Raw genomic sequence first — 8,270 nt, forward strand, 5'->3', positions numbered from 1 at the left:
CTCTCTCCCTCTCTCTCGCTCCCTGTCTCTCTCTCTCTCTCACACCACACACACACCACACACAAGGAGCTCGGCGTGGCTGATTAGAAGCGCAGCACTGAAATGATTGCTCACTATTCAATTGTAAGAATACGTGTTTGATCAGTTCTTAAATAAATCATTGACGCTTGAAAAGCTGTAGATTCTGTATGTTGTTTGTGAGTTCAGCAAACACTGAAGCGCGCTGCTGCGTGACGTCGTTCTGTCCTCTTCTGCGCATGCGGGACACTTCTGGGTGGTATTCCGTTCAGACGGGAGATCACATACAAGTCGCATTTTATGAAAATGTGAACGAACTCGCAAAAAAAATCGGATTTCACAAAAAAATCCGAATTGAGCATTAAGCCCTGCAGTGTGAACGTAGCCTTAGACGCACATTTAAATCAGGTGTCAGGTTTGAATTCAGTGATTTTATCCTAAATTCAGTCCAGAAAGCTCTTTTTTCATTAAATTGGCTTTAGCGATTCTCCGTAATCCGTCTCATAGACGTGCTCGGTTGCAGTTTTTCCCCCTCCGGCCGCAGTGCGTGCAAACAAACACACATTTTCTCTGTTGTGTCCTGAAGTGATGAGAGCAGGAGCCGGAGGGAGCGCCGAGGCCGTAAACACTGCAGTCAGTATGGCTGAGCGCTCCTCCACCACTGTAAAGACTCCCGTGAAGGCCGAGCACACACTCGCACTGGAAGACGACTTCCAGTCCCGTGTTTTCTGACGAAACGATAAATATGTCGTCGCTCAAACTGAACACTGGTCGTGTTTTCAGGAGCGCTGAAGTCCTACCTGAGGGAGCTTCCTGAACCTCTGATGACTTACCAGCTTTATGACGATTGGATCCAGGCGTCCAGGCAAGGCTCACAGCTTTATTGCCGTCAATCAGCTGTCCCAGTATTGAATATTTTATTCGCTGGGCCGAAGCCATCTGGCCGGGCACCGGCTAATGATGCGCTCTGCTTTCAATTATCTATTGTTTTCTGTCGTTCTAGTGTGTCGGACCCAGACAAGCGGCTCCAGGCGCTCTGGGTCGTCTGTGATCAGCTACCAAAGAACAACAAAACCAACTTGAGGTTTGTCTCTGAACATCTTCCCCTGGTTTTTTTTCACTTCTGAGTTTTTTAACGCCTCTGCTCTTTAAAGGTATCTGGTGAAGTTTTTAGCCAAGCTGGCTCAGGACAGCGAGGTGAACAAAATGACGCCGAGCAACATCGCCATTGTCCTGGGACCCAACCTGCTGTGGGCCAAGACAGAAGGGTGAGGAGGGCGTGGGCGGGGTTTATCCACGGCCTGTCATTTCAGTCCGCTCCTCGTTATTACGAGAGCGTCTAATCTCCGCTCCTCTGCTGCCGCTCGCCCAGGAGTCTGGCTGAGATGGCCGCCGCCACCTCCGTGCACGTGGTGGCCATCGTGGAGCCCATCATCCAGCACGCCGACTGGTTCTTCCCTGAGGGTAGGCTCCTGGACTCTGTGATCCAGATTTGCCGCTCGGTGGTTAAAATCCGTCTCATTTCTGTTGCCAGTGCGTGCTGGCAGCCTGGCCGTCAACATCTGCTGGCCGTACCGTAAAAACCGAGTGTTTTGAGTGTTTCCTCTGTTTGTTTTGGATTATAAACAGTCAAACGAGCCGCGCCATGACGCACATGCTTTAGGTTATAGATGAACTCTCAGGAGCTCGTCTCGTCAGCTACAGGCAGCTAGAGCCAGCGAATCAGAGCCTCCCTGAGTGGACTGCTGTCGTCTCCTCTTCCAGATGTGGACTTCAACGTGTCGGGCATGTTTGTGATGCCCACGCCGGCCTCCAACCACAACAACCACTCGGACTACGACAGCAGCACCATCGAGAGGAAGAGGCCGGGCAGCATGCTGGGGCCGGACGCCGACGCCGCGCGCAAAGAGAAGTAACCAATCAGGAGCCGTTTTTATCTTTCTCTTCTCTCTGACTCACAATTTTTACTTAAATTGTGGCTTTAATCCAGCCACTTCCTGCAGTCCCTGTCAGAGATGCACTGATACCTGTATCAAGGTAGAAGAGATGGCAGTGTTAATATGACAAATGTAGGTTCTTTTCTTTGGATGATGCTGGTATCGGTGCATCCCGGCTCCCTCTCCTTTGCTTCCTGTAAATTAATCCTGAAACATTCTTAACTCTCTAACTCTCTGATTGAGCTCAGATTTATTAATTCTGGTCTAATCTGATCGAAGCGCTGGTGTTGTCTTCTCCTTCACCCCCCCTCCAGCACTCCTAACAAGTACTCGGACCACTCGCTCCGTAGAGGCAGTAACACCTTAGGTAGAAAGCAGCACACCTCACCCGCCTTCCAGCCTCCGCTGCCCCCAGTGGAGGGCCAGGGCCACGGGGCCGGGCCGGGCCCCCAGCCCCCGTACGAGGCCCAGCCACAGGCTCCGGCGGGGGGGTCGGGGTTCGACGCCTCCCAGCAGAGCTTGGCGCAGAGCCTGGCTGCGCTGGCGGCCGCTCAGCAGCTTCTAGCTCAGCACACAGAGGAGCTCAGGTAAGAGGGACGCCTGGCAGAGCTCGTGTCAGACCGGCTAAATTACAGCGTCTATTTTATTCACAGTGAAGATAAATTTTGATATTTGAGGCAGATCTGGCTGACACCACCTCTGGGCCCTGCATGCCTCCGTGTCTTCACTGTTCGTCCTCTTTAATGTTTGCTGACTGTAGATTACCGATCGATGAGGCGCCGCTCTGATCCGTCTCACACACTTCAGCTCTTCAGTTTAGCAAAAAGCCACCAGTTTTCTGACGCCGCCAACAGCTGCAGCAATGCGTGCTGGTCTGGGCTCGGCCCACAGAAAGCGCTCAACAATGGCCGCTCCACTTCCCATCCCTCCGCTTTCCTCCTCAAATCACCCGAATCAGCGGGAACTTCACACCGACTGGCTGGAACCGCTTTGAGAGGCCTGTTATGTAAAGACTGAAGGCTGTCTTTGATTTGGCCGGTGAAAGGAGAACATTCATCTCCGGACAGATCGCGGCATTCAGCGCAGCATTCCTCCATTCCTGCAGGCCGGGCCGGGAAGGTGAACGGAGATGAGACGCTCCGATTAGATTTGCAGCACATGACAGCTGAGGGGAGTCTGAAACAACGCCGTGTCAGCAGTAAAAGAGGAAGCTTTCCGTTCTTGCACGCTTGTTGCAGCAGCTGCTCACAAATCCTTCAAGTGTTTTTTTTTTTCTTCTTGTTTGTGCTGAAGCAACCCAAAGCCACGAGACCCTTCGTCCACGCCGACGCCGGTGCTCCAGAGGAACGGCTCAGGAGGAGGGGGGCAGGCTGCAGGGCAGCTGGGAGCCGCGACCCCCGGGGCTGGACCCACGGGGCCGAGTCCGCACACCCTGCGGCGAGGTGAGGCCTCAATCAGTTACCCTCAGTATGGAGGCTGGACTCGATCTGGAAAAGTCTGCTTTAAACCTGCCTCTACTCAAACGCGGCTCTGTAGCTCCGACTTGTGGCGAGCAGCTGCATGACGGTTCAACCCGACAAGTCTACACATTAATATTTATTTTTATGGGATTTTTTTTATTGAAGTGAATTAGATCATCTCAAACTTTCTGTATTTTGGATGTTTTCAGTGACTAAGAAGCAGGCTCCTCCCCCTCCCAAGCCGACGGCGCCGCCCCCCAGCCAGCCCTGCACCACGGTGACCCCCGCCTCGCCGCCCGGCTCGTCGCAGCCCGCCAGCCCCTCCCCCCGGCCGCTGTCGGGCCCCTCGCCCGCCTCGCCCACCTCCCCGGCCTCGCAGCCGTGCGCCACGCCGCGCCGCCACTCCAGCAACCAGCCGCCGCTCCACGCGCCCAGCCACCCGCCGCCGGAGCCGCCCACGCAGGCCGGCACCGCTCAGGCCCCGGCGGCGCCGCCGGCCGCCGCGGACCCGCAGAGCGCCGACCCCTCGCCTCCGGGCACGCCCACGCCCCCGGACTCCCCGCCGCCCTCCGCCGCTGGCCCGGACGGCCCCGCCCCCCCGTCCCCGTCCCCCTACCAGTCGGGCTCCCTCCCCCGGCCGCGGCCCGTCCCCAAACCCCGGAACAGACCCAGCATCCCGCCGCCGCCGCAGCCGTCCCCGGCGGCCGGCGAGACCAACGGAGTGTGTGCCTCGGCGTTCAAGATGATGGGTGTGTATCTCTCCCCCCCCCCCCCCCCCCCCCCCCAGAGCACTTTCCCCCCTCCCCCGCTGCTGCTAAAGTCTAACCGTCTTGCGTTGTAACACCTCCACAGACGAGCGAGGCGAATGTCAGAGGTTTGTTGACGTTTCTCAGCAGAGCTTCGTCCATTTTGAACTCCATCCATCGCCGCGCGTTTCGTTCTGCCTGCCGCCTCACCTGGTTTTATTTTGGCGCTCATGCCGAACTGTCGCCCCCTGCAGGCGGAGCGTCGGCGAGCGCCTCTGTCATCTCAGACGTGTTTTTAATGCAGAGGCTTTAAAGAGGAGATGAAAAAAACTCCACCGAGGAGGATTTTAGTGCTTCAAACCACAGAAAGACTTAAATATTTATGGCTTTTTCCACTTGTGCTGCTTTTGAGAATATGCTGCTCTCTCCTTTAATCCGGAACTTTAAAGTTCAGTGAAGATCTCCTCGTTTCTTTTCTTCAAATCCAGTATTGGAGACGTTTGTTTGATTTTGGCCATTTGAATATCGCTCTACGGTGAATATTTCTTCTTAAACTATTCCAGTTAATTTGTTCTGAAAGGTTTTAAGCTCCACCTTCAGTCCAGCATCAGATTCCGTTCATCAGGAGTCGTTGGCCTCTGTTAACCAATCCGGTGTGTCGAACTGGATTCTCTCCTCCTCAAAGCGTTGACAGACGCCGTTCCTGAATCCGCTCTGTGTTGTTTCAGCCCCCCACCGTCTAAAACGCATGTTTATCTTCATTTCAGCTCTTATCAGCTTCTTTTTCCTGCTCCTAATAACCCGTGCTGTCTCCCAGCATGCAGCGCCCCCTGCTGTTCACCCCGCAGCTCTGAACGTTTCCATTCATCAGTGTTTGTGTTGCTAATGAGCGGTGTATTGATCATGTCTCCTGTCCTCCTGTCCAGACCCTGCCATGTCTTTCAAAGGGATGAGTCGAGCTGTGGTTCCTGAGCTCGCCGTGGACCAGCAGCCGGCGTTCTCCTCCTCCTCCTCCACCTCTTCCTCCTCCTCTTCGTCCTCCACCTCGCTGCCTCTTCCCAAAGACTGTGAGCTGGACAGCGAGAGCACGGTGCTATAAGGAGCGCGGCGCCGCCTCGGGTCCTGCTCTCGCCTCCGGGTCTGGCTTCACGCGCTGCCACCGCTACTCGACTTCCTGCGGCGTGGAGCGCCTCCTGGCGGCCATCATGGAGGACATCGGCTGGCGCGATGGGTCAGGTTCATCGTCTGTCCGGGGCTGCGTCACGATTCGACACCATTCACACGATTTAAATACCAAATAATTAGATAACTGCTGGATTTCAAAGATGTTTTTATCACCTGAAAGTCCTCTTTGACCTCCATGATGGTGCCAGATGGATGCAACACACACACACACACACACACGCCTCTGTATACCGCTGCAGAACGAAGCTCCAGACAATCAGTGGTGATAAAAGGCGGGCGGAGACTCGAGGTCTGAGGAACACGGAGGAGCAGCGACTCCCCAGGACTTCCTGTGTGAGGTGTTTTATATCTGGGTTTCTTTCTCTTTTTTTTTTATTGTTGAAAAAGGCCTTAGAACAAGAAGAAGAAACCATGAGATGTATTTTTGGGGGCGTGAAAAGTGAGCAGGTGGCGTCGGGGAAAAAAAAACCAAAAAGCTTGGAGTGTAGCAGGCGACTGCAGGTTTCCAGTCGTCTCATCTACCTTCGCTCGGTCTCTCTGTTCACTTCCCGTCCCCGGTGTTTCTCCTCAGCCTTGTATTTATTTACAACACACACATTCCCCGTGGCTTGACGTAATTAATGCAGTCTCTCAGTGTAAAATCATGCCTTATGAACGGAGCCTGGTGTGTACCGTTACTGTAGCGGCGCCGCGGCGTTTCAGGGACGCGGGGACGGAATAGAAGTTATATTTAAATGTGTTTGGGTTGATGTTTATGGAGGGGGGGGGGGGGTTTGAATGCAGCAGTAGCAGGATGCGCGGCCCTCGCAGCCTGATTGCACACAGCTTTATGTTTTATTTCCTGAACGTCGGGCGTTTCGGCGAGTGAACGGAGCGACGAATTGCCTCCCCGTCTGCGGCGCCGTGCCCGACATCAGATCCAGCCGTTACACTGATTGTCCTGTTACAGATGATTCACAGCATCTTCTGAACTTCTCCCTGCTGCTTCACTGATGAGGTCTTATTGATGTCTATTTTTTTTATCCTGCAAGGGGGGGGGGGGGGTGCAATCCACTGCAGTCAGACACAATTCGGCGTAACACCGGTGTGAAGGTTTTCTCCTCTTCAGTCTTTCCCACTGAGCTGAGCTGTGAAGCCTCAGTAGTGACGTGGTGTTAGATTTGTTTTCGTTTTTTTTTTTTTTTTACCAGGTCAGGAAATGGATTTGTTGTATTTTTTTCTTTTCTATTTGTTTTTTTTGGCCTCGGATTCGGCTCCCGCAGAGCTGAGTCGACATGGTACCAGTGGAGAAAGTCCTGGACGCTGAACCCCCGCGCCTCACTGCCTTACCCCCGACAAGCCACGGCAGACAGACAGACGCCATTAAACTAGACGTGGCAACGCTGCATTTCTTTTTGAGCTCCATAGTTTTGTATGTATCCTGTCCGGTGAGCTTAAATACGAAGTAAAACATGTAACATGAATGCTTGGTTATATCCCCCTTTCCAAAGAAAATAAAGTATATGAGGAAACTGTTTAAACTGGCTGCTGGTTCAATCAAAGTGGGTTTAGTTTTTAGGAAAAAAGGTGCAGCGCGTTGATTGTAAAACTACTGCTGTCCGCCAGGTGGCAGCACCGAGTCACTGTTTACTGACACTGTTCAAGTTCATTCACAATTACTGAGATTACTGTAAGTTTGGAAAAACGCCAAATGCTTCTTTTTTTCACATTTCTGAGCATCGGGAACATCAGACAGGAGCCGGGCAGGTTACTTCAAGCAAGGTATTTTTATACTTCAAAAAAAAAACAAAAACATGTCCTTCGTTTGAAAGCAAACAATGAGGGCTGAACGATCACAAATCATGAAAACATTAAAAAAATCAATAAATAAATTATAAAAGGGAAGGAACTGACAGTATTTTACGTGGAACTTAAATATCCAGGGAGGGAAATGCTACCAGCTGCACATCTGAACACAGGAACTGCACCAACATGCATCGACTGGGACGACAAACACCGTTACTACACCTGGAGCAGCAAAGGTTGCATTTTTTTTTTCTTCAAACTTTGTAAGCTTGACTAAAGCTGTGCAGGAAGAAGAAATAATTAAAAAAAAAAAAAAAAAAAAGGATGGGGGGGGTTGTCTCCTGTTGAACATAAAGTGAAGGACATGCACAGTACAGCTGGAAATGAGCAGTGCATAGCAAAAACCAGGGAATTTACAGTCTCAACGACAGTCCGTGGACATAAATACATCACGGCTACGCCGTCCTGCAGATGAGTCATGGCGTCGCCATGGCGACCAGAGAAGCAGGAAATGACCATTTACAGCGTCTTCCTCTGGCCGTGACGCCAGCGCCGCCCACAGCCGCGCTCACATGCCGGTCCTCCTCGGCTCGCTTTCCTCCCCATCACGCCTGGCTTTTTCGCTCTCGGCGCGGCCGCTTCACACGAGAGGAGAGGAATCGGCGGGGAAAGATTCACTGTTCCGCCCACCGGATCCAGCAGACTGACCTGATCGGTGTTCGCATGCAGCAGGACAGACGGAGGAAGGTGGAGGAGCTCCGGCAGAAAGTGTGAATTAAAACGATGGAAAAAAAAAACCTGTTGGATCAGCTGTCTTACAGATTTGTTGCTTGATGTGGTTTCAGTGAAGGAGCCCAAAAGGCGGTTTTGAGTCTGAATTAAAGTGATCGTTTTGGTTTTTGTGAAGATTTTTAGACTTTTATGACCTGAATGGAAATAACTACCTCAACAGGTGGAGGAAACACTAAAAGTCAAAGTTAATTTATCATCATTTACAATGATTTGTTGTCTCAGATATTAATTCAAAGAGGGCAAAAGGTTTCAATAAATTGATGTCAGATTGATCGTGTCAGATCACTGATGCGGATGTCAAATTACACCCATCAAACACTACATCTCTCCAGTCTGGATGGAGGAAA

General features: G+C 52.2%; 1 pseudogene; it reads left to right on the top strand.

Annotated features, from left to right (window-relative positions):
* Positions 1 to 6,860, top strand: part of LOC115392943 (rho GTPase-activating protein 17-like) — a 26,430-nt pseudogene extending 19,570 nt beyond the window's left edge.
* Positions 6,861 to 8,270: the final 1,410 nt, after the last annotated feature.

The sequence above is a fragment of the Salarias fasciatus genome, chromosome 8, assembly GCF_902148845.1.
Source record: "Salarias fasciatus chromosome 8, fSalaFa1.1, whole genome shotgun sequence".
In the NCBI taxonomy this organism is placed as follows: Eukaryota; Metazoa; Chordata; class Actinopteri; order Blenniiformes; family Blenniidae; genus Salarias; species Salarias fasciatus.